The 27601-nt window shown below is 44.4% G+C and overlaps 1 protein-coding gene and 1 long non-coding RNA gene across 3 annotated transcripts in view; both read right to left on the bottom strand.

The window, feature by feature from the left end:
* ETV6 (ETS variant transcription factor 6) overlaps window positions 1-27601 on the bottom strand; it is a 256842-nt gene that overhangs the window by 111717 nt on the left and 117524 nt on the right. The window lies entirely within an intron of this gene.
* Window positions 349-27601, bottom strand: LOC123590703. The gene is made up of 2 exons (XR_006708935.1): window positions 25169-27601; window positions 349-3569 (listed from the first exon to the last, which is right to left on the bottom strand). It is a non-coding gene; the product is annotated as an uncharacterized LOC123590703 (long non-coding RNA).

Genomic DNA, 27601 nt, shown 5'->3' with positions numbered 1-27601 from the left:
TCCATCTCAGGCCTTCTTCAGTTTATCCGTGTTTAAATTTATATTTTAAATATACTCCGCTTTAACTGTTCCTGCCTTATTTTTTTTTACAAATATTACACTCTGAGGTTCAATTTGGAGGAAGCAATCTTAGAAATTAAAAAAATAAAAATAAAAAAAGCATAGATGCAGCTCCTATCCAACGAAACAATTAAAAACACACATGCACACAGATTACTCTTAGACCGCTGGTGTACACGGAACCTTAAACAATGGAGTGTTATGCAAATGACACAGTATTTGTGCCATCTTCTAGAAGGGTGCTGTGGACATTAAAGAATGGTTGTTTCAATCAGCTCAACAGTCACAAAACACAGCAAGTCGTGTAAGACCACTTATTAAGCTTTGTGGACAGTTACACTGAAAGTAGAGGACATGATTCTTTTCTGTGAAGTATTCGCTGCCAAATGGGAAAGAAAAAAACCAATAAATGTATGCATCGATAGCAAATACCATTGACGTCTGCATGGAAAGATAACTAGACACAATTTGTTTCCGGGAACCACCAAGCAAAATAATGGCTTTCTCCTGCCAAAATCCAGACTCCTAATGACACCAATGCCCACAAACCTGGGATGACCGTTTTATCTTAAACAGCCATACAAAATAGGCAATGGTATAGCACAAGACTAAAATAACCTGAAGGGATTAAACGCTTAGATGCAATGAAACCCACGGGTATGAGAATCGGGGGCCCGGAGTAAAGCTGACCTCTCTACTCCCTGAGTATTTCTCCTTCAATTCCATAGCTAGCACTGGGAGGCTATTTTTAATCCCCGGGCATTAGGCAGCTGAGTCTGGTTAGAATAAGATATCTGAATATGGAGGCACCAAATGCCTGGAGCTCACGCTAGAAACGTTGCTTGTACCCAAGCAGCTGGGCTGAGGATGCACGGGCTCCTGAGATTTCCCACCAGAATGGTCAAACTAGTCCTGGGCTTACAGGTCAGACAGGGGCCGGTTTGGGAGGTAGCATCTTCCCTGTCTTTGAGTTTAGCCAGCGTCCAGTTCCAAGAACTATTTTAAGTGCACTCTTAAAAGCTGCTTCTATCCTCACACCCACACTGAGGTTAAGGATGGAGAGAGGGAGTGAGAAAGGGAGAGGGGAGGGAGGGAGGCTGATTGATTGACTGGGCTTTACTGCTCTTTCCCTGATTTCCGTGGGTTCCCATTGTGCTTCTAAGAAAGCAGGATTCAGCGGGCGTCAGTGCTCTGGGCTATATTTATACCCATCCAGCTGCCCAGTTGCTGAGCTCTTCACAATTACAAACAGCAGGAGAACAAGATGCCTTCCAGGGGGACCATTTTCTCATGGTATTTATTCTAGATTTCTCTGAGATGATCTCAGCATTCATATCTTCTTGATGAAGTTGTGGGGGGGGGGGAGTGAAGGGAGAAGAAAAGAATCAGAGCTGGTGGGCACAGTTCTCTGGTGCCAATGCAAAAAGAGCGTTATATCTTCCAGGCATAAATGGGGAAGGCTGCCGTTCTGCCTGGGCTTTATTTGCCATTCAGCCAGGCTTATGCCTGGAAAACAGACCGAAGGGTCACACAGTGCTACACAAAGTAACTGTGAGTAGAGGTACCCACTCATCCCTGGCTTTATTTCCCACCTCCTGAGAGGCGACATAGAGCAAAAGGTAATATTAAGAGAAGAAGGGGGTATTCCACTGGCTTTGGAATCTAATTTGGATTGAATTCTGACTGGCACTGTCCATTTGTGTGAGCTTGAGTAATTTACCGGAGTTCTCGGAGCCTCGCCTCACCTAATAGTCCCTTAAGAGAGTTACTGTTGGTCTGGAATTGAGACAGCATGTGGAAGGAAGAGGAGGCCTGTATTAGCTTCCTTTGGCTTATGTCTAAAACACCTTCTACAGCCCTGGCCAGCCCAGTCCAGAACATAACGTCCTCTGGGCCAGGCACCTGTGGTGAGCAACCCAAAGCTGTACGAGCAAAGCAGCTAGGCAAATAGGAGGGCTACACCACTCACTTACCAGCAAGTAAGCCTCTCATGCGTTCGCTTCATTTATCTTTTTTTTTTTTTTTGCTTTTAATTTTTTTTAACGTTTATTTATTTTCGAGAGAGAGAGAGACAAAGCACAAGCGGGGAAGGGGCAGAGAGAGACGGAGATACAGAATCCCAAGCAGGCGCCCGGCTCCGAGCTGTCAGCACAGAGCCCCACGGGGGCGCAAGCCCATGAACCTCGAGATCATGACCCGAGCCGAAGTCAGACACTTAACCGACTGAGCCACCCAGGCGCCCCTCACTTCGTTTATCTTAACAGAACCTTCTCCAGGGCCCTGATGAGGATTAAATTAGCTAGCAGATGGAAAAGTGCTTAGGACAGTGCCTGGCACGCAGTTAGCATGCAGTAAGGGCTAGCTATTGTTATTTTCCCAACGGAAAGCCCATTCTCCATTGTTCCAACACCAAGTATGGAGAGAATCTCAAGATAAATGTTTTATAAATGATAAGGGAATATTCCTTAAAATCAAGCATTAAAATTTGGATAATGTAAAACATTAGTGGATATGAATCTGGTCACTCTGCGATATGGTATTTTTTTTTGTCACCCACCCCTCCTCCCCAGCCCCTAACTGCGATTTCTATGAATTATTATATAGTTATATAATCTATAATTCTATTATTCTATAAATTATTCTTCTAACACCAACTGTTTCAGTTAAACAAAGGGTTGCTATTAATTCTCAAATAAAGTAACCATTTAGAGCCTTCTGAGTCACTTACATGGAAATAAAATGTAATGCTTTTTTTATTTCCTCTCTTTCCTCTCTCCCTTAGCCACAAATAAGGGTTGTTTGGTTTTACAGTAGATGAATGAAAATTGAACCCTACTAGCAGATGAGACCTGAGTCTGAACAAGGATTAATTTAAATGTAATCCATATGAAGACTGCATGAGTCCCCTTTAGGAGTGCAGATCTCGTCTAAAGTAAATGCTTAGCTGACTCTGGCCAATGCTTCACAAACGTCTACCACTGGGAGAGCAGGAAGAAATGCACATCCATCCACCTGAACCTCTTTTGATAATTCTTCTATCCAGGTAAAATCTGATCTAAAGAAAAGAGCAAAACAGCGTAAAGAAAGAGGGTGACTTTACTGCCTAAATGTTCTGTACAGAACGACGGCCAGGTATAATGACTTGGTTTCCAGCTCTGGGTATGCTTGTGTGTATACTTATTTATTTATTTGCTGTGTATATCTACTTTGCCTTTAGTCTCAGCTCCCAGAGCTGGCTCCTTTGCAGTCTTCTTCAACCATCATCCACATAATTTCCATCAGTGATGTGACAACACCCTCCTCAGAGTGGTTCTCGAAATGTCTCGCTTATCTCTTCCCCAGAAAATTGGAGCTGTGTTTTGTTAGGTACTTGGAACCCAGCCCTGAAGACTCTGATGAAGGGGGTCTGAGGTGGGAAGTGTAATCTTTTTTAAAAGATCATCAAGTGAATCTGCGGTGCAGCTGGGCTTGGGAACCATTGGATGTAACTCTTGGAATATTCAGAAGTACTATCAAGACAAGAGCATATAATAATAAGAGTAGCAGTTAACATGTACATAGTGCTGTGCGCCAGGCATGATTCTAAGAGCTTTATGTATATTAACTAGTCTATGAGTACTTCATATGTTGACTTCTTTATTTTTAAAAAAAAAAATTTTTTTTAACGTTTATTTATTTTTGAGACAGAGAGAGACAGAGCATGAACAGGGGAGGGGCAGAGAGAGAGGGAGACACAGAACCTGAAACAGGCTCCAGGCTCTGAGCTGTCAGCACAGAGCCCGACGCGGGGCTCGAACTCACAGACCGTTAGATGATGACCTGAGCCGAAGTCGGACGCCTAACCGACCGAGCCACCCAGGCGCCCCTGTTGACTTCTTTATTAATGAAAGGGTGTTGGTGTAAAAACAAAACAAAAATCTAACTGGGTTAATCCAGTTCTTCCACTGATTTCCTACAATAGGGGACATAAAACTTTATCCCTCAAGAGGGCACAGGAATACAAAAATACAACTACCTGCCCTATATGTAATGCCTCACAAGACTTCCATGCAGGTGATACTTTGTGACACAAGTTGTACTAGTCTAAGGGTAAAAACTTATCAATCGTAATAATAATTTCAATTAACAAAAAAGCTTCCTCCTGAGAAGCTCCATATATACGAAGTTCAAGTTCGAAGTTTGATATATACGAAACACACACACTTAAGACAATCTCTCCCTGTGGCAGAGAGACTGTCAAAATTCATCAGTCTTTGATGAAGTTAATTTTAGCTCTGCTCTCTTTCCCCAAACTTCTTAAAATAACAGCGAAAAGATTTGTAAGAAAGCACAAGGACTAAAACACCAGGAGAGGAGATAAGAGCGAGGGGAAGAGGGAGGAGGAGGAAAAGAAGAGGAGAAGAAGAGGAACAAATCAGAAACTTGGAAGCAGATGAACCAATGGTAATTTACTTAGCAGACGCAGGGAAGTAGAATGCTAACCTCATAGTAAGAAAAGCTGGGAAACAACCAGATTTACAGGGCAGGGACCCTCAAAGGCTGGGCAATTGATGGCACTGGTTACATCTGAAAATCTGGACAGCTGAGCCACTGCTCCTTTCCTATCACGGCAGAAGATTAGAAGTTTATGCACCAGAGACAATAAAGTACAGTGAATTCAGAAAGAACTGAAACCAAAATGGCCAGGTGGAATTAACTTAAAACTTATATATGGAGGAGTAAAAGGATGTGTATGTGGCAACCAGTGAGATTCCCCCACCCCCACCCCAGCCCATTTCCTCTCGCTGCTCTCCCAGAAGGTTGGCAGCTAGACTTAAGCCCTCCAGGATGGCTACCTGTCTGTCTCTGCGGAATGTAGCCAAAGACAAAAGACGTCGAGATATTCATAACAAAGGTATGTACGTCAAGGAAATACCCAGACTTGTCACCCTCGTGGATAAGCCCACCCAGGCATGTAGAACTTCCAGTCAGTACTCCAACAACTCTCAGATATGAGCGGACAAGCAGAGATCACCAGATGTTTGGGTATAAAAGAGGAAAGGCAGAGAGTGAAACAAAAAATACCACCCAGCCAAAAACAAACAAAAAACCCTTCAAATGGCCAGAAGAAGGCGTCATGGAGAAAAGACAATGTAGGAAAAACTAATAATAATCATCATCATCATTATTATCCTTCCATAAGTAAGAGAAGATGTTGCGACTCTGAGAGAAGGACGAGAGGTTATAATGAGGAACGTGTCCAGAACAACAACAAAAATCCCCCCATGCACATTAAAGGTATGACCTCAGGAATAAAAACTCAATAGAAGGAGTGGGAAATAAACGTTAAGGAATCTCCCAAAGAGGAGTTCAAACTACAAGCAGGTGGAAAATAACAAGAGAAGGTAAGAAAGTCATAGGACCAACTTCCTAATAATGGGAGTTCCAGGGAAAGAACTGAGAAACAGGGGAGGAAATTTCCCAGGACTGAAGGAAATAAGTATCAGGTCTGCAATGGCCTGAATGGACTAACACAGACCCACGCCAAGGCACATGACAGTGAATTTAGAATGCGGAGGATAAAAATACTCCCGGAGGACAAATAAGCAAACAAAACAAGTTACACACCAAGGATTAAGAGTCAGGAAGGCACGGTCTTTGCAACAGCAGCACTGAAAGACAATACAATGGACCAGTGCCTTCAAAATTCTGGGGGAAACTTATTTCCTGCCTAGAACTGTATCCTTAGGCAACTTATTAAGTCCAACTATCAAATACGGGGAGAGAGGAAAGATATTTTCTGACGTGCAAGTTTTCAACAATTTTACTTCCCCTCTAGCCCCGCCCCACCCCACCCCCACCTAGGAAGCTATTGAAAACTGTCCTCCATTAAAGCTAGAAAATAAACTAAAACAAGAAAAGGCATGGAATTCAGGAAATGGAATCAAACTCAAAGAGGAGGTGAAGTGAAGAAAGGCCCAGATGGCAGCGGAGCACCACGCGAAAGCCAAGACCAGAGAAGGTGGAAGGTTCTCAGAGACTCTTGCTCCAGGATTTGTTAACACCCACTGCATCTGAGAAAGGTGAATTAGCAATGAGTACATAAAAATTAAGTTATCAGTACATTAAAAATGGAAGTACATGGTAAAAACAACATAGTTATTAACTCTAGGGAAAACCAGAAGTTACAGTAAAGAAAAGCAATCTTAATAGAGTATGTGAGTCAGATACGATCGCACTTATATAATGACAGCATGGAAACACTAAATACTGACCTGTCTGAAATTATGATTACCTGGATGCTTCTATGGTAGGGCTAGGGGTAGGGGACAAAAGAGATAAAATGTCATCTTCTACAGTGGGATAAGAAAGGATAATGTCTAGAACTGAAAAAGAAATAAGTAGCAATGTCAGTGTGTAATTTAATTTTTTATTTTATTTTATTTTATTTGAGAGAGAGAGAGAGAGAGAAAGCAGGGGAGAGGGACTCAGCATGGAGCCCGATGTGGGGCTCGGTTGTTGGATCGTGACCTGAGCTTAAGTCAAGAGTTAGATGTTCAACTGACTGAGCCACCCAGGCACCCTGAGTGTGTGATTTAAGAAATGGAGGTAAATAACTAAAGAATCAGTTGAAAGATACAAAAGTGGTTGCCTCTGGTGGGCAGGAAATCAAGAGTAGGGATGTAGAGTAGGGGGAGGGGGCACAAAAGATTTTGTAATGTACCTTAGACAATTTTTAGCTTCTTTAAACCCTACACGTACAATATGGATAACCATAAAAAAACACAAAGACGAGAAATGATGGCTCAGAGAAGGGACCAAGGACCACGTGCAGTAGAGGCTAAATTTCCATTCCATACAATTACACAATTCCTCAAGTGATCATGATGTTGCTATACTTCATGGTCTGCTTTTTATAAATTTTTTAAGGTAGAATTGCTGTGTTTGGTTACACACTGGTGTGGGGGGGGGAGAAAAGTCCCCATTTGTGGGCAAAATATCATAGTTATTAGTCACATTAAAGTCTTAATTAGTAGTAGTTCAATACTTAAAAATATATTTTAAAACTTTTGAGAATAATCCTATGTAGTATTAACATAGCCCCATGCTAAACACATGCCATTGGGGTCCCTAATCCTGTGGAAATGATGTCAAATGAGCTGCCTGGGGACCAAGAGACAATTTATTTTTGGTCAGCCTTAATCTTTTAATGAGGGATTCTTGCTGCGTTGAAGGGGAAAGCACGCTGAATGAGGGCTGCACTCCTTGTCAATGTTTTCTTATTGCGGTTTTCTTCAGCAATTAATGTTCCACGCCAGGGTGCTGGGGGTAAAGGAAATCTGCTCAAGAATGAAAACTGCGATTTCTCACTGGGTCCTTTAAAGGGAAAGCCTTTTCTCTCTCCTTTTCTTCCTTCTTTTCTTTTTGTTTTTGGTTGGATTTGATTCTGGAGGGACACAACTGCCAATCGTCTACACAAGAACCTTGGCATTTACTCAAAGAAGCAATTTTACAGACCCCTAGTAAAACAAATCACTGTGAACCCTGAGGCTGTTTTCAGCAATGGAAAGCACACTGGCCTAATCCTGGTTCAGCTACCAACTTGCTGTGTGATCCTGAACAAGTGGCCTAACCTCTCTGATCTCACTTTGTGGGTCTACCAAATAAAGAACGAGTCCCAGACACTTCACCACCCAGAAATCTCTCACAACAGACCACAGCTTCTAACAGAAGTACAATGGAAACCACACGATGTGATTTGAGATGTGTACGCCCCACAGTAAAAAGAAGTAAAAGGAAAGGATTTACCTTACTTTTAATTACTTTTTAAATTTGATATATCTAAAATATTATCACTTAAATATGTAACCAATCTAAAAACGTAAGATACTTCACATTTTTATTTAAAAAAAATTTTTTTTAACCTTTATTTATTTTTGAGACAGAGACAGAGCATGAACGGGGAGGGTCAGAGAGAGAGGGAGACACAGAATCGGAAACAGGCTCCAGGCTCTAAGCGGTCAGCACAGAGCCCGACGTGCGGCTCGAACTCACGGACAGAGAGATCATGACCTGAGCCGAAGTCGGACGCTTAACCGACTGAGCCACCCAGGCGCCCCAACTTCACATTTTTCTACTAAGTTTTTGAAGTCTGGTACGCATTTAGCACTGACAGCATACTTAGGGATTAGCTCTGTTTCAAGTGCTCAGTACGTGGCCAGTGGCTAATCGTACTGGACAACACAGCTACAGGCATTTGGTTTTCGAAAGCTTTTGCTTCCCCACGAGCAGTTACTAGGAACAACTGATTTATCCACATATTGATAATTCCTGCCCAAAGCAGAGGAACCTCATGCTTCCCTAGCTTGATTAACCTTACAGTATTATCCTCAAATATAGAATTACCATAGGGCATCTGGAATACTAGAGTTGGCTCACAGACCCGCCCCCATCTCTTTTTTCAGACACATAGGTGTCTGGGGGCCATAATTGGACTAGATAATACCTTAGGGTCTCTTCCAGCTCTATCATTTGGTAATCTCCGTGTTTGATCACTGGCAACAGTATCAATTATACAGGCACTTACCAGTGATGTAAAGATTCAGGGTTTCAAAAAGGGAGTGGGTCATGTGCCCAGGAGAGTACTAGAGGGAGCTGGCATCTGCTCTCTTGATGTAAGCCAGTTCCCTCTAAGGTCACAGTGTTCCCGAGAGCTCTCATTAACCCTGAAGGCTGCAAAAAGAGACGACAGGCATGGACATGTGTGAAAGATTGCTGCAGTTCCACGGTGGAAGGCTCTTTAGAAGTCACCCGGTTCAGAACTCTCATGCTTCTCTCTTCTCCAAGAGACTTGCCCATGATCACCTGTCTGCTGAGGGATAGATCTCTTGTCCTGCCTCCTGATGCCGAGTGCTCTTTCACTCACAACTTAAAATTCCACACACTGAAAACAAAACAAACCACAATAAAGTCTCTCTTCTAGGAAGGAACTGAGGGTGCTCAAAAGGCATTGTATTTGCACATTCAAAATGATCAGGAATCCTGTTATTGACCCACAGTGAGGGTGTGGGTGTGAAATCTACAAATTCTTGGCTTTTATTTTGGAATCATGTCAATTACATACGCTCTTTGCAGTTTTGTCATACTTGGAAGTTCGGATAGCTGTCTATAGATATAGGTCTTTAATTAGGAAAAAGTGGGAAAACAAATTAAGTTGTACTTAATTGATACAGATTTTGTAGGAGAGAAAACATTTCAAAACACAGGATGCAGGCATAAAAAAAAATATAATAAAATGGAGACTTGCTGCGAAAGGACCACAAGAACATCATCCTATAGTCCCCAAAGGAAGTAAATACTCCATGATGGTCTATGCAGGAGGCCTGGAAGAATCCCAAGGGCGCTGGAAATGTGGGCATCTTTTTAAAAACAAGAGCCCTAGCCCATTCTCTGAATCCCTAGAACAGCTTCCATCTTGTGCCTCCCAATCCTCCCCTCCCTGGATATGTGGTCACTTTTTGTCGCCAATGCCTGAATTATGCAATCAAACCTGCTAAAACGAGTGCCAAAATTAGATGCCAAGCACATACGGCATGCTATTGGCAGAATCCTTCATCTGGTTCTCAAGTTCCCAGCTAACTCCACTGTCCAGAATTACTCAAGAGTTTAAGCTAGAGGATTCTGAAGAGCGTGAGCGACGTGACTAAACAGACGCGAAGACGGACACAAACCAAAGGCAAGGCTGCTTGCTGCATGAGGAGCCACGAAATTGACTCCGTGGCTTAGTGAGTTACTTCTACTCTGCAGAGGAAGCCCGATGAAGCCCGACTTACCTCATCTTTACAAAAAGGGAGAGGCAGTAAGGAAATGGAATATTATCCCTGCCATTGTTCTTACTAATTGTAATGGCGGAGGTGGAATTGGTGATAAGGGAGACAGGAGCACTTCATTCCTTAATTGAGTCAACCAATATTTATCGAGCACCTCCTCAGGGAAGGCATGGCTCTAGGGAGCAGGCACACAGCAATGGACAAAACAGAGTGAAATCTCTGTTCTTAAAAACCTTGCATTCTTGTCAGGATAGACAACAAATAAATAAACAAGTAGAACGTCAAATGGTGGTTAAGTTTTATGGAGAAAAAAAAATGTCATGGAAAGGGTGTGCTGGTGAGGGCATGAGGGCTGCTATGAAGGACTCACATTAAGCAGACATCTGAAGGAGGGGAGGGTGTGGGCCATGGGAATATCTAGAAGAAGAGGATCCCAGACACAGAAAACAGGAAGTGCAAAGGCCCTGAGGTAGGAATATGCATGGCCTAACCTTCCATCATGGCTCACCAGGCTTACTATTTAACAGGCTCCTAATAGGCCTCTCTGCTTTTAGGCTCCTCCCTCCCTCCTTAAACTCTCCCTCCTCTTTTCTCTCCAGCAGCCAGAGTGATTCTTTAAAAATCAAAGTCGGGCTATGTCAGTCCTCTGCTTAAAATTTTCACTGGCAAATTAAAAGCCAAACTCTTTACAATGGCCTGAAGGGTCTTCCCAAATTCTGTTCCCACCCCTCCTTCCAAACCCGAGTGTCCCTCACCTGCCAGACATCATTTCAGACACACTTGCTTCGTCGCTGTGCCTTTTTAATACACCCAACACATTTCCTCCTCAAGGCCTTCACAGCTCTCCGTGCTTGGAATACATTTAACCCAGAGAGCGGCACGGCTTTCTTCCTCACTTCTCTATTTTGTTAGCTGCTGCCTCTCAATGATATGGAACGTACGTACCTGGCATACAGCAGGTGCTCCGTACTTTCAGAAAGAATGAATCTGGCCATCTCCTTTCTTCCCAGCTATACCACAGTGCTGACCAGCACAGGGGAAAATCACACAGACGGACCGACCTGTATACCAACACAGATGCCCCGTCTCCTGCTGGGAGGCAATGCCAGGTCCCCCAATTTGCCAAGCAACCAATCTCTGGCTTACTCGGCCACTCTCCCGTTGCCTTTTAACTGCTACCTCTTCTGTGTGTGGCTTCTCTGTAGGGTGGGGGTTGGGGGGCGGGAATGAATTCCGTGGGGGAATTCTCATTACCTTCCAGCCTGCCCTCATCCAGCTGTATTTTTCTTTTTCTTCTTTTTTTTTTTTCAACGTTTATTTATTTTTGGGACAGAGAGAGACAGAGCATGAATGGGGGAGGGGCAGAGAGAGAGGGAGACACAGAATCGGAAACAGGCTCCAGGCTCTGAGCCGTCAGCCCAGAGCCCGACGCGGGGCTCGAACTCACGGACCGCGAGATCGTGACCTGGCTGAAGTCAGACGCTTAACCGACTGCGCCCCCCAGGCGCCCCCCAGCTGTATTTTTCTACATGCCTTTCTTCTTGTTTCGGTGGAAGGAACCCATCCTCCTATTGAACACGAAGGAACGCCTCCGTTTTTATTTTGTATCTCGTTTTCTCCCATTTCTACAAGAGCTAGTTCCCTCAGTCACCCCTTACTTCTCCTCTGTTTTCAGCTCTCAACTCTCACCAGCAATTCTTCGTGGACGAACACCTGCCACTGAACAAACGAAACCCTCCCTTTACCCACGGCTGCCCCTCCCCCACTCCTCGCTGATCTATTCTAACCCACGGTCAGCCAAAGGGACACCTACCATCACTTTTTTCCACGCTTCAATTTCCAGCAGTCAGGTCGGCGCTGGCCTCTCCCCACCTCAAAAACTGTTCTGACCGAGTCACTGATGACTTCCTTAGTCCTCATCTTCTCTGACCTCTCACGGTACTTGGTTGTTCAGGATTATTCTCTCCTTCCCGAAATCCGCTTTTTTTGGTCTGTCCAGGGTTTCCCTCCTCTTTCTCCCTGTGCTTCTGCACAGGCTCCTCCTTCTCATCTTGACACCCTACATAATGGGCCCTTTGCAAAGAGCCATCTTTTCTGCTTCTTGCTCCCAACCTTCTCATCTGATCTGTCGCTAAACCTTGCCCAATGAATCTACTTAATGTCAATTGCGTATTTCCAGTTCACTCCATCCCCACTGCCGCCGCCTTAGTTCAGACTTGTATTTTTTCTCACCTGGATCAGTGCAACAGCTTTTTACCTCACCGCGTCCTCTGTGTTGCTACCTATGAAAGCTTTTAAACATAAATCTGATCGCGTCTCTTTCCTATTTAAATTCCCTTGAGCCACCCTACAACCTTCAGGGTGAAATCTGAACTCATTAGGATGGCATACCCTGAGCCCCTCAAAAGCTAGCACCCACTTCCTCCTTCAGCCAGTCACAGACTTGCAGTTATTGGTTCATATATGTGTATACTTCCCAGATTTTTCTTACACACAGAAATCATTGAATTGCATTTCTTGGGTCAACACCCAGAGGCTAACTTGTATATAATTGTATACACATACAAACCAAGGTGGCATAGTCTTTTGGCCTTACAGTTGCAAGTTACTTTTTGAGAACTTTCTGAAAAGATATTTAGAGAGAAATAGCACATAAGCGAGAAAAGCTATCCTTCTGAACTCGTTACTACGAACATCATGTAATCGGTTGATTCCAAGCATTTCCCAGTGATCCCCCGATCCCTCTGTCTTCCTATTACATTAGTGAACGTTCCACAGAGTCCACTTTAAAATGAAAAATAAAATACAAAACCCATTGTCATAAGTCTTCACCGGAAGAAAACATCCAAATATACACATATACATACTGTTCTGGCAAAAGAAGAAAAGACGCTCTCTCTCACCCAGTAGATTTCAGATACATTTTAGCTGTGTGGCCAGGTTTAAAAACTCCTCCCTGGCAAACCTACAACTCTCCTTTTTCTCTTTGAAAAGCACGGAGAGTATATAAATTGATTAACCATCTGTTTACTGCCACAGATCCAAGAAGACCTTTTCCAAAAGCCTAACTGTAAGGTTTTAGGTTCATCACGAGCAGACAAGCAAAGTGAAAGAGGGTAGTTAGTAAAGATTTGCTAGGAGAGCCAAGGAGTGCATCTTTGACTTCAGCAAATAATCCGACAGTTTGCATTTTCTTACGGGTTAAAGTGAAATGTAGTACCATTGTGCACATTTGCAAAAATGATGATGTGTCACTTATGGCATATCTAATGCATGGCACACAAAAAGAGATTTATATGTCATAAAACACTACATAACCACAACATACTTATAAATTACAAAGATCAGTCTGTACCTACCTGTAAGACACTCTTGAGTAGTATGCCACAGGGCTTCTTCACTGATCCTGTCCCATTCAATCCTGTCCTTCCAAATAATTAACACAAAGGCCTATAGGGACTTCTCATCTAAGCTGTTTGACATACAGTAGAAGAGATTCTCAAGAGGGATGAACATAAGATCCAAATTGCCTCAGCCAGCTTAAATGAAATTTAATAGGGTTAAGTGTAAAGGCACACATTTAGCTTAAAAAAAATCCACTGAAGCATAAGGGAGGAGGATTCTGACTTTGGCTACAGTCCGAGTAAAAATGGTCAACCTGAGTACGACATCGATACTAAAATGCTATCAACTTATGTCACACTGACGAAGTGCCTACTGATTTAGTCAACAATTCGTTTACACCTAATGGATGTCCTACTCCCATTCCCCTTAGCCCAGTTGGTGTGCAGATCACATTTTCTAAATTTTTTTTAGTGTTTTTTATTTTTTTTTTATTTTTTTTTTTTAATTTTTTTTTTTTCAACGTTTATTTATTTTTGGGACAGAGAGAGACAGAGCATGAATGGGGGAGGGGCAGAGAGAGAGGGAGACACAGAATCGGAAACAGGCTCCAGGCTCCGAGCCATCAGCCCAGAGCCCGACGCGGGGCTCGAACTCACGGACCGCGAGATCGTGACCTGGCTGAAGTCGGACGCTTAACCGACTGCGCCACCCAGGCGCCCCATAGTGTTTTTTATTTTTGAGACAGAGAGAGACAGACCATGAGTGGGGAGGGGCAGAGAGAGAGAGAGATAGAGAGAGAGAGAGAGAGAGAGAGAGAGAGAGAGAGAGAGAGAGACAGAATCTGAAGCAGGCTCCAGGCTCTGAGCTGTCAGCACAGAGCCTGAAGCGGGGCTTGAACTCACAAACCATGACATCAAGACCTGAGCTGAAGTTGGATGCTTAACCAACTGAGCCACCGAGGAGCCCCAACCACATTTTCACACAAATATTAATAAAACTGGAAGAACAGGGACAGAAGGGCACTCAGGAGGAAGACCAGAATGGTAAATTATCCAGGAGGATTCATCTCAGGTGAGCAGAGGCCCAACATGGAAACAAGACTGAAGGGACAAGATAATCATCTTTAAATGTATGACTAATAACAAAAATGACAGTCAGCATTGATGAAGGAACTATACTACTGGCCAGGCATATTGTAACGTATTCTCCATTATATCTTAATCCCTGCCAAGGAGCTGTTATTTCTCATCTTACCAATGAGGAAAAGCAGTTCAAAAAAGATGATACAGTGATTCTAAAATTCGACCAGCTGGTAATGGCAAAGGTGGGAGTCAAATCCATACCTGACTCCAAAGTTTAGTTTGTCTCTAGAATTAATGCAGAAGGAACATGTCCCGTTTGGTCCCACATGACAAAACTAGAACCAAAGGGCAAAGTGACAATGAAGTGAATTTCAGAGAAGTCTTATCCTATCCAGACACATCCAAAAATGGGATGGAAAAGAGGGCAGTGACATGCTCCTCACTGACCATATCCAAGCAGAAGGTCAACGTCCTGCTGTATCTGGGATGCTGCTGAGACATTCGTGACTTGGGTGACAAGTCAAAAAATATCATCTCTGAGGGCCTTTACAGCTCTTAGACTCATTGATATATATCAGGTATTATTAAAAGCAATTTTTTAAAAAGGAAATAAAATACTTCCCAAGAGCTGGATGCTGCCCATGTTAGAAAGCTGGTCCCATCATTTTCTTGGAGTAGGGCTTAGCTACTGTTTCACTGCACAGGCAGGCTTCTCAGCATGCTAACAGAATTTAAAAACAAACAAACAAAAAAATTCATTGCACACAACTCGCTAAAGCCTCATACGTGAACGAGGAACAAAGATGACAAAGAAAACAAGCCACTGCCATTCTGTGTGCTGACCTGGGCAACGCAAACGTGGAACCACTTAACTTTGCCACGAATAAAGCAGGACACGAAAACAAGGTGAAACACGGTGCTATGCAATAGCTTACAATCTGATGCTAGACTTCCAGATTTTTTTCTGCTCAGTATCCCCATACTCCTTCTGCTGGGGGAATCCCAGGATTGGCAGGCTTTCTCACCTGTTCTCTGGATCAGAAGCCGGGCCCATCAGATGCACCTGTCCCAGTTTTTGAATCTTAAGGGAGTGACCACTTCCCCAGGGATGTTGGGGTGCTATTCATGGCAGGGGCATCAGCTTCATAAGTTGTGTGCCCACTGGCAGCCACACAGCGGAGGCATTCAGGGAGCACTGTCCCTGTGGTAGGACCTTGGCTGAGCTCTGGCCCCTGAGAAAGCCTTGGGGTCTGCTTTTATTTATTTTTTGATATTTATTTGAGAGAGAGAGAGAGAGAATATGCATGCGTGAGCAGGGGAGCGGCAGAGACAGAGGGAGAGAGAGACTCCCAAGCCCACTCCAGACTACCAGCACAGAGCCCGACACAGGGCTCCATCCCAGGAACCGTGAGATCGTGACCTGAGCCAAAATCAAGAGTCGGACACTTCCGCTTAACTCACGCTTCACGCCTGAGCCACCCAGGCGCCCTGCTTTTTTTTTTTTTCTTAATTGAGCCCATGAATTACCTAATATCTTTCCAATGAGACCTTTTTCTAAGTTATACATAACTTACATATGTATGTATACATATACATACATAACTAAGTTATATATAACATATACATAACACATATATAACATATACATTGTTATAAATAACATAACTTGTTATCTGCACGTAAGAATTGACACACTTCTAACAGTGTTCCATCACAGAATGAGTCTGCTAAGTATCTGCTCTTGTCCTGATGTAGTAAAAAGGATACTGACCCTAAAAACTACTTCCAACATAAACCCACGATTTTTCTAAAATGCTGGCACCCCAGCCATTGAGATAATCTCAACTTTAAAAAAGTCAGCTACATCTATTAGAGAAGATAACAACTGTGCTTCTATTAATCAGCGATGTGATAAATTATGACTCACAGACTGGTTCATTCATTCGGCACATATTGAAAGCCTCCTCTGTGCTAGGAAGAGAAAAAAAAGAATGAGTCCTAATTAACCCTATTGTTTTTTGGCATCCGTGTAACAGAAGGCAGGGAAGGCTAAAGGTAGAACATTTGTAATGCTATAGTCACAGAAGAAAAAAATTACATGCACAACCTTTTTAAAAGTCATGTCATTTATTTGATATTGCATAATACTTTACTTCAGACAGACTTGACCCACTCATTTAATTACACAGCACACTAGACAAACACAGAAGGGAGTCACTGGTCACTTCTCAGCAATTTTCTTTACACTTTTTACCTCCACAAAGGATTCTCATAATGTACGCAATTGTAACAGCAGAATTGCTCTACCAACCGATTGTTGAGTAAAAGCCTGGCTGTCCGGAAAACCTCAGAAATGAACGATTCTGAAGATCCAAGATTTCAGGGTATCGTACTGAGCACCAGAGGTTATTTTAGTGATTATTTTAACAACTCAGGGGAAATTTTTCTACATTACATTATATATTTTCCTTCTGGCAGAAAAGAAAAAAAAAATAGTAGGCAGCGAAATGGTTGCATCACTTGAACTATGCCATTTCTAGCCTAGAAATGTTTCTGTCTTGATTCCCTAGGTAGAAAAGTAAGTGGGTCTTAGCGTGGAGGTTATATTTAGCACCTGACTTCTTTTTTAAGAAATTCGTTCTTTTCTTGATGTGAATGATTACCAAGACAGGCTTTCAACTACAGTTTTAGATCAAAAATGAGCACATCACAGGAAAAAGTTAGAGGAATTTCAAGTTTTTAAGAAGGGAACTCAGCAAATTTGGTAGCAAGTTCTGAGGGAGGGCTTGCGTGCTAAGTTCCTGCCAAATATATTTGGTGCAGTGATTCTCCAAGAACCGTAAAAAGGACAAGCTATAAAATAGCAAATCAGTTCTCAAATGATGGGAGGTTGAGTTTTAAAGGAGGTCTTATTCTAGAGAGCACACACACATAAACACAGGTGGCGGTGTGCATGCATACAGAAGCTACTAGGTCCAAGTTCCATGTTTGCTCGAAAACCTAACCTGTGAGAATACACGGCAAAGTACCGAATCTAGTTCTGAATTCTTCAGGGTCCAGACGTAGGAAGAATAACAGCCATACTAACATCTGCTTCCAAAATGAATCTGATTTTGGTTGTTTGGGAGAAAAAAAACCCCGCCAGCCCAAGTCTGACAGTGTGACAATGTTCGAGAAGCTACAATAAGGGGATAGTCTCAGGGCTGGAGTACTTGAAAAGTCAGTTATACAAAAGAATGACATGTCTGAATCCCTGAGACCTTTTACCTGAGATCACCCACACCCAGGGCTCTGACCTCAGAGAAAGAACTCGGCTTTCATAACCACACAGCTGATGCCCTGGATCCACAACTGGGCTAGTTTAATGGCGTCTGAAAGAAGAGTGGTGTTTAGAAAGGGAAAATAAGAACTCTTTGACCCGTCAGGGAAGTTCCTTTTCTACTCTTCCAACCGGGCAAACGATTTCAGGCAGAGTTCAGAGGGATTTGCATCCACAAGAAGAAGGCAGCCGATGGACACACAGGTTTCACTCAGTGCCTCAGCCTGGTCCTGGTCAATTTGGCACACATCCACATTTCGAGTCTGGCGCTGTGCTGGGGCCCAGAAAACTGACTCTGCCTTAGAGCTTATGAGGAGTACTAACGAGACTTCATCGTCTAGGGAGGGGAAAAAAAAAGTTTCTTCTGGGGAAACCCCTCCTCAAGTGACTTATAGCAGATAAGGTCACATTAAAACCAGCTGTATGCTGGGGCGCCTGGGTGGCTCAGTCGGTTAAGCGTCCGACTCTTGATCTCAGCTCAGGTCATGCTCTCACGGTTGGTGGGATCGAGCCCCGCATCAGGGCGGTGCTTGGGATTTTCTGTCTCCTTCTGTCTCTGCCCCTCCTCTACTCACACTGTCTCCGTCTCTAAATAAATAAATAAGCTTAAAAAAAAACCAAAAACAACAGGTGTATGCCAGGCCTGGCTATGTAAACGGTCACCGGGGGCGGCCCAGGAAGACAGCATCGTTTACTAAGTACCTGCCGTGTGCCACACGCTCTAATAGGCACTTCATAAGCAATAACTCATGCAACACAACAGTGTACTATAGGTACTGGGAGCCTCCTTTTAGGGATGAGAAAAATGAGACTTTGTGACGTTCAGGCACATAGCGCATTTTTGACAATCAGCACAGCCTGCCCTGAGAACAGAAGTTTCAGTCTAGTTAGATGAGATTCACCCACTCATCGATACTTCAGAGCCCTCTATGGTCAGCTCAACCCTGTGCTGCATTCTGGGGGAACGCAGTAGTGATCTAGATGACACGGTCCCAGCCCTCTACAGCGTGTGGTTTAGGCTTAAGGACAGGGTGGGAACCCATGTTGTAAGAAGGGAAGTAGAGAGCCTGTTGGAGGTACACTGGGGGCGCTGGTGAGTCCTCAGGCATAAGTGACTTCGGCAGAGGTCTAAAGGATGAGTTGGAATTATATTGAATTTATCTTGCTGAATTAGGGGGGTGGGGGCGGTACGGGGGGAAGGGCTCAGCCTAGAGAAGAGTGTTGCAGCCAGAAGGAAGAGAGAGAAGGTGATCTGTACAGAAAACTGAAAAAGGCCCAGTACGGCTGGAAAGCAGAGAGCAAGGAGGTGAGTATACAAAATAAAGCTGCAGAGGTGAGTGGGACCCAGGGTGTGCGGGACCCTGCAGGCTGCTGCATTTGTCCTAGGTGCAGTGGGAAGGTCCTGAGGGGTTTTAAGGGTAGGGGGAAGGGGACAATGGAAAGCACTTTAATTAAATAACATTCTTTAATGCTAATTCTTTGCTTGCAGTTTAACACAATGAATCTAGGTGCAAAGTGGCCAGCTGGGGACGGATGTGATCATGATTTCGTTAAGACAAAAATAATCCTAGACAATGCTAGAAAAAAATTACAGTAGAGAAAGAGGAAAAAAAAAAAAAACCCTCTACCCGTAGTCCTTTCACCTAGAGATAACCACAAGAACTATTTTCCTGCATTTCCTTCTGGTCTATTTTAATGGATTTTTTTAAATGGGATTATTTTGAGGACAGAGGTGTGTACCCTTCCTTTGCAATTATATGAGATGAACATTTCAAAAACGTGATTTTTAACTGCCGCATAATATTCTGGTGTAATAACCTTCCCTAATTCATTGACCTGATGTTTTGTTGGCCGTACATCCGTGTGTAAGAACCGCTGTCGGGATGTGAGACTGTTTCCTAGTGATGGATTTTTAGAGAAGAGGTTACTGAGCTGAGGAGTTAAACTGTTTTAAGGATCTTAACCCACATTTGCCAAAGGGTATGCTCAGCAGATTGCATTTTTGTTCTCGGGTCGCTGTTGGTGGTTGTTTTGTTTTTTTTTTTTAACATTTATTTATTTTTGAGAGAGTGAGACAGAGCATGAGTGGGGGAGGGGCAAGGAGGGGGGTATACAGAATCCAAAGAAGGCTCCAGACTCTGAGCTGTCAGCACAGAGCCCGATGCGGGGCTCAAACTCACAAACCACAAGATCGTGACCTGAGCCGAAGTTAGACGCTCAACTGCCTGAGCCACCCAGGTGCCCCTGTTGGTGTTTTTTCATGTCACTTACACATACATGCCTCTTGCGTGAGCTGCTGTTGCAAATCTGTTACGCCTACCTGTGCCAAGCATGAATACATGGGCCCGGCTCCCCCCCCCACCAACTAGTCTGAATTGAGAATTAGCATTAAAAAAAAAAAAAAAATCTGCCAGCTAAAAAACCAAAATCTCGTATGTTATCATTTCAAGTATATACTTCCAGTATTTGTTCTTTGGTGAGTTAATTTCAATGCTCAGTCTAAGGAAAAGTCAGGTCCCCACCCTGGGACTCTGTAGTGCTGCTATGCCATAAGGGCTTTGTCCTGACCTGTTTGTCTTCATCTCACTGGAGATTTACCTCAGTACCTGAAATCAATTTCCATCACCCCATAGCTTCCTGCACGTGGTCCTGAGCTCCTTCTCCCACGGGACTATGAGCTCCTAGGCTGAGCCTTGACGGTTCCATCACTGGTAGACTGGCTTCCAAACCCTGGGCTGATAATAACCATCATCTCTGGGCATCACCCTCAAGCATGGTTAGTGGGCGTGGGGCCTATGCTGTGGCAGATGCAGAAGAAAGCGCATTAAACAGCTCCCTAGAACTCCAGAAACATTAGTAGAAGATAGATCATACTGGCTTGGACAGACCTGAAGAACTACAGGAAATAAAAACAGATCAGCACAAGGAAGCAATCAGTAACACGCTGATGGGCACACATAAAACATAATGCTTGGTGCAGGGAACTCTGGCTGCCCCACTAACTGTTCACAAACCATTGCTTGGGTGCTCCGCCTGCCTGGCTTATCAGGTTCCTCTGTCCTTTTCAGTGGCTCCCACAATAGGGATATTTATAAATGTGGAAAGACTCAACTCAGGGAGTGACCTGAGCACAGACTCAGAAGTAGGGCAGTGACAGTGTCTTCTGTACATATTTTGATGGGGTGGGTAGAGACCCCTCTGGAGTGTAAATTCTACAAATTAACAGGACAACATGTCTGCTCCTGTTCACTGAAGTTTCCACATCGTCTAGCATCCGCCTGGCACATGATGGCTGCTCAGTTCATATTTGCTGGAAAAGCGAACACAAACTCACATAAAAACATTTTAGTAAGTCATAAAGAGGAGTATCCGTATTTTATTCGACGTGTAACTCCAGCACTCATCACAGGGCCTGCCACAAAATAAGTCTGGCAATTGCTTGTTGTGACTGGCTACGTTTTCTTCCACAATGAACTTTCCAGGATTAGAACCTGGAATCTCCCAGTGAAGGAGACTGCCCCCCACTATCAGCCTCCCTGCCTTGGCCAGGACTTTTGTAGCCACCATCCACAGTTCAGAGTCCCAAGTTTACGGTCCCGGGAATCAGCTTTACCCTTCTGGACCCCCACGTTTTCCTGTACTCTCAATCATTAACAGCCACATTCTCAAATCATAGATTTGACTGGAGAAAACAAATTGCCCTCTGCTACAAGATGTCATGCAAGGTTGAGACTGTGCCTGGATAGGAATTAAAGATACAGCACGCAGCGAAGGCATCTAGCCATGCCCAAATCTACAGAGGTCATGTTTTTTTATTTTTATTTTTTTTAATTTTTTTTTTTTCCAACGTTTATTTATTTTTGGGACAGAGAGAGACAGAGCATGAACGGGGGAGGGGCAGAGAGAGAGGGAGACACAGAATTGGAAACAGGCTCCAGGCTCTGAGCCATCAGCCCAGAGCCCGACGCGGGGCTCGAACTCACGGACCGCGAGATCGTGACCTGGCTGAAGTCGGACGCTTAACCGACTGCGCCACCCAGGCGCCCCCAGAGGTCATGTGTTTATACACACAGTTCCTGATGAGACACTCCGTTGTGACCCATTCAGAGGAAGAGGGATGGATAATTCCCTAGCCTGCCCCCATGGGGCCACAGTCCTCTCCCGCATCATTCAGAATTCCTGGGGCCTGTCTAAAACAGCACTCTCCCTCATTCAGAGGCTAGCTAACAAGTTACCAGTTGTTCACTTTCTCCCAAGTTCCTTCAAGAGGCAGGGCAGTGGTTATGATGCGCTCCTCCTTGCTGAACCACAGTTGGAACCTACATGCATTTTGCCAGATTAATTATTAGGCTAGAAAAGGTGGTTAGTAGAAACAGGTCTATCTATCTGTACTATATTTCAGACAGAATATGAGTTATATATGGGTTTTTATGAGCTAAGGGGACAGCTGAACACCATTGGTTTACATTTAACTCTTTATACAAATTTTTTTTAATGTTTATTTATTCTTGAAAGTGAGAGAGAGAGGGGCGCCTGGGTGGCTCAGTCGGTTAAGTGTCCGACTTTGGCTCAGGTCATGGTCTCACGGTCCGTGAGTTCGAGCCCCGCGTCGGGCTCTGGGCTGACCGCTCAGAGCCTGGAGCCCATTTCAGATTCTGTGTCTCCCTCTCTCTCTGCCCCTCCCCTGTTCATACTCTGTCTCAAAAATTAAAAAATAAAACATTAAAAAAAAATTAAAAAAAAAAAGTGAGAGAGAGAGAGAGAGCAGAAAGAGAGAGAGGGAGGGAAACAGAGTCTGAAGCAGGCTCCAGGCTCTGACCCGTCAGCACAGAGTGCAACGCAGGGCTCAAACTCGTGAACCACGAGATCATGACCTGAGCCGAAGTTGGACGCTTAACCGACTGAGCCATCCAGGCGCCCTGTTTACCTTTAATTCTTTACCACGAGGGGGAGAAATGTGCTCCAGGGATAAATGTGATTTGGGGACACACATTCTAAGGTACAGAATGACCCTGCCATTTCACATGCCTTCAGGGCATGGAGCAAGCAGATGGACAGGGCACTGCAGTGATACGAAGGAGAGTCCACAAGCTGGCCCAAGCCTAGTGCCTGACTCTTGGAGGTCTGTCTGCACAAGGCCCCATGCCCCGTTTGTAAACTCTCTTAGGTGGTTAAGACGCGGGTTGTTAATGGAGTTCCCCAGGCAGTGGGGCCACAATGCAGGACAAGATGAAAGCCGGGCATTCCGCTGCCAGGAGGAACATCTCTCAACCCTGGACACGAAACTGCCCTGAAGCTTCCCACCCTCCTTCCTCATTCAACTCCCTCTTCCACTAAAAGCAAAAGCAAAACAAACAAAACACCTCTCCTTTCTGAGATCTCGGAGATCGGCCAACTTCTCCATCGGCCTTGCGGCTGGGGTCCTGCCCCAACAGTCCCTTGCCCTCAGCTGTCTGGGCTCCAGGTCTGCCCTCCTTCCCATGACACACCGTGTGTCCCCGTTCTCCCCACGCTATCTCGTTTCTCTGCGGCTGCACCAGCAGCCTTGGTCACCCAAGGGCACGGCAGCACGCAGCCCATGTTCCCTCTCCCCGACTTTCGGGTCAAAGGCATCCGGCTGCACCCCCAGCAACAGTAGTGTCTGTAACGGAAGCCACGGGGTGGGTTCCCTTCCCACTCCTGGGATTCGGATCGGTGTTTTGTTCCCCCCCCCCCCCCAGTTTATTCATTTGTTTGTGTTTTGAAGGGAATGAAGTATGCTCTCCTTATAAATATGCTCTGTTTTCCTCAAATGCCCTCCTTCTTCTCCTAAAACCTTATTTCTGAAAGTGCTACAAGCCAGAACATGAGAAAAGTTGCTTTGGATACCAGCTCAGAGGGACTGAGCCTTGTCTAGTCTCCTTTCAAAGCGTTCAGGGCAATCAATTATCTCTTCGTTACAAGCCGAATGAAAATTTAAACCAGCAGATAACAACAAAACAATGTCTATTTACATTTGAACGCAGACAATGCTAACGTTCTAGAACCAGAACTGCAGTCAGGAAACCAAGCTCTAAAATTCTAGCTCACCGTCCTGTCCATGTTGATATAACTTCAAGAACATTTCCATTTTCAACTGAAACAGTCCCAATGCTGTTGATTCTCAGGCAAAATATCTTTATTAAAAAACTAAAAAAAAAAAAAAAAAGATATATACTGCTCTTTTAACTTTTGCTGAGCTAAACAAAAATTCTTTTTATGTCAACAAAGTAAATTTAAGACCTAGAAATGACAAGGGCACCTGGGTGGCTCAGTAGGTTAAGCATCCAACTTCAGCTCAGGTCATAATCCCATCATTCGTGGGTTCAAGCCCCACGTCGGGCTCTGTGATGACAGCTCAGAGCCTGGAGCCTGCTTCGGATTCTGTGTCTCCCTCTCTCTCTCTGTCCCTCCCCTGCTGTGCTCTCTCTCTCTCTCTTTCTCTCTCAAAAAATGAATAAACATTTAAAAAAATTTCTTAAAAAAAGACCTAGAAATGACAAAGGAAATAAGATCAAGACTTTTCATACTTAAATCATGATCAGAAACCTTAAAGCCAGTCTTAGAAGTGGCATTATGATACGGGCAATCTAAAGATCTTCCAACATTATGATCCCAAAATAAAAATATTTAGACTTTCATTGGTTAGAGATAGACCACAGAGAATTGCAAGAGAAGCTTAGCACTACCATTATTACTTGTCCTTTTTTATTTACGTTTATTTATTTTGAGAGAGACTGTCTGTGCATGCATGCGAGTATGAGTGGGGGAGGGCAGAGAGAGAGGGAGAGGGAGAGAATCCCAAGCAGGCTCTGTTGGTGTCAGTTCAGAGCCCGACTTGGGGCTCCATCCACAAGATCATGACCTGAGCCAAGATCAAGAATCAGATGCTTAACCGATTGAGCCACCCAGGCACCTTGGTTGTCCTTTATCACCTTGCAAAGTATAGTAAAGAAATGTTCTAACCAGGTGGTAGAAAGAAGCTGCTGGTTTGCTTTAGTCAATATCAAGTTCGTAGTTGCCTTTTATAAGAAATACGCAATCAGTTACTTCCTTGATGCACAGTGGGTTTAACTCCCCCACAACCCTAGGAATAAATTCCTTAGAAAAGAAACTTCCCTTTTGGGGGAAAGACTAGTCCCCTTTAAATGTATACAACAGAAACCATTACCCAAACCACCCATCACCAATCAGTCCGAGGTCTCAGCCACAAAGAATCTCACTTCAGAGTGTACCTAAGCCCCACCACGGGCACAGATGTGACCATGGAAAGCTGTCTTCTCTACTCTGACACCTTTGATCGTTGAGTCATAAGATTCCCCAGGGAAGAGGCTCATGAAATTACCAAATTACATAATTGTTCCCCTGAATTCACAAATGTTCTCTTGTGGTTTAAGATAAACGAGTGCTGATTCTCCAAATTAATAACCTTTTGTAACCAACACTCCAGAAAATGAACGCTTCTGCTGGCTATCCAGCCTCCAGACTTTGGTCGTTAAGTTCAGAGATTAATCTTTAATAGAGAGGACTCCTACCTTCTACTTTTTAGGTGTCTGAACGTTTGCATCCACACGATCACAACAGGATCATACCTTTGATGGGGATGGGGATGGCAGACTGTCCTCTATTTAACTGGCTACCATTTTTACCTCCAATGAATCACACCAGGGGCTTTCCATATAACTGGATGATTGACTATCATAACTGGTGAGAATCTAAGAATGTGGAAAGTAAGGACCTTCAAGACAGTACAAAAGCTGGGTCTGAATGCCAGGTTTCCTGACTCCAAGTCTCATTCTTGTTCCACTCCAATACAGTTCTTTGCTACCAAAGCCTATTTAAACCTGGTATGAGTTCAGTTGAAATTCAAGAGCACATTGCACATCCTCTGAAGAGTCTTGGTTGACAGAGGAACCCAGGGGGCTAAACAGGACGTGTCATTGGTGGTATGAACAGAAACTTCATGACCAGAACTTTACAAGAAAGGGGAGCGTACATCCATATTCCTTCATTTCTGCTCCCCTATGTGTTGTTAAGAATCCACTTTCTCATGGGAACCTAAAGCCTGGAGTGTAAAGCTGTCACTGGCACCATGTTGATCTGTTACCATGGAGATCACTCTGGTAACATAAAACCCTGCTACCAGTCCAGACACACAAGTATCTCATTCTGACTCCCAGAGGGATTGCTCTGCACCCTCCTCCCACCAGTTTAAAGTTCGTCTCTGCTAGGATTGACCTCTAAAGTGTTTGGAGATTGACTTTGAAATGTCATTAAAAATCTAAACACTCATTGACCAGGAAGGAGGTAAGGAAGCGGTATCTCAAGATTTTAGAGCCACGAAGTTCACATGTAGCGACTGCTCCCTATGTTACAGTTAGGGACTCTGTTACTACCTTATTTGACAAAGAACCAAAAGTAAAACGTGAGGAGTATCCAGCTCATTACTCAAATTGTGAAGTGGGAAAGCATTGGTTGGGGTCGACCCCTACAAAGCCTTGCCACATTTTCAGAAACTAGAGCTCCTACAGGTAGCGGGTCAAATCAGTCTCTAACGGCAGAGACAAACAGACTTGACGTCGCTCATCAGTTAAAGCACGTCAGTGTCACTCTGGGTCTCGTGCAAATCTGCTGGACCATCCAGGAGGTGCAGAGGAGTCGAAAAGGCTGTCTTTTTCCAGGGTGAAAGAGAGCTACATTTGTATGTGAAACGGCGGTGTCGGTCTAGAGGAAGGTCTATTTTAGTTTCCCCTAAATCTTAAGATTATTAGGAGGGCAGGTGGAGGGAGGAGGGGTCTTGGTCTATCATTAGGTTGACAGTGGTGAGGCATGGCTTTTCCCACTAGGGATTCCTGGGCGTCATGCAAGGAAGGCCAGCACTAGGATGGTTGTGTTCAGAAGCCTCAGGCTTCAGGCTGGGCCAGGATCACACGGAGACCTAGAGTTGTCCTGTAAGAGGGGCAGAGGCTACCCCAGCATCCAACAAGGAGGATGCGAACAGAGGAGGCGGAGCTTCCCTTCTCTGCACGCCCAGAGCATAAGCTGGGCCACTGCCTCCGTCACCTGTGGTCTCCATGGTACAGTGCACAGGAAGCCGCTGTCAACCCCCAACATCCAAGGCCTGGGGGTGGGGGGGAGGGTCTTAGGGATCTCACAGCTCAGTGGGTTTTGCTCTTTTCCCCACATCTGCTTGCTTACGTGTAGTAGATCGTCCTCACCTGGGTCTGAGGAGGAGCAAGTATCAGGAAGGGGACAGAACTCAAGCTTACTCGTGGCCACTTCTCTTCTTAAAACTTTGAGCGGAAAGGATGTTGGATTTCATCTACCTGTCAGTCACCTGGCTCCCTTCGGCATCTCTTCGGTTCCTGCAGCTCCTCTGCTAATAGGATCTTCCCCCTCACGTACTCCTGCCTCGCAAAGCTGCCTGTGAGTGCCAGGGAAGAGGAATGGCCAGGGCGTCGCAGGCCGGCGGTGCCCCAAGCGCCCGCATCTTCCTCCAATCCTCCCCTCGCCGCTTCTCACTTCCAAACAAAGTGAGTGATGAGGCCACCTCTTCCACGTCTCCCCTACTTCCTCACCAGAGGAGAGCAAGGGCATGTGACAGTGTAGAGGTGGTCACAGCATTTCAACTTTCGGGTTTCCCACTTCAAGCCCAAATGGGGAATATACTGAGTAACGAAGAAAAAGAATTTGTTTCGGAAGACCCCACCGGCTGCCGCAGGCCAATGAAAGACTGAAATCAGAGATTACCTTTCTCTCCGCAGGAGTGATGACCCCATTTCTCCCCTCACTATGAACTCAAAAAACAACACCCACCTAGTGTTTTTGCTACATACGCCAGAGAATAACTTAGTACTTTGAGTCTAATAAGGCGCAACCAAAATCCTTCCCCCCACCTTTTTTTTTTTGCCCTCAGATTTTCTCCTGGATGATATCTGTGTTTTAAACAGAAGTGGATTTAAAACATA

The sequence above is a fragment of the Leopardus geoffroyi genome, chromosome B4, assembly GCF_018350155.1.
Source record: "Leopardus geoffroyi isolate Oge1 chromosome B4, O.geoffroyi_Oge1_pat1.0, whole genome shotgun sequence".
Taxonomy (NCBI): domain Eukaryota; kingdom Metazoa; phylum Chordata; class Mammalia; order Carnivora; family Felidae; genus Leopardus; species Leopardus geoffroyi.
This window is presented reverse-complemented; position numbering and strand designations above follow the sequence as displayed.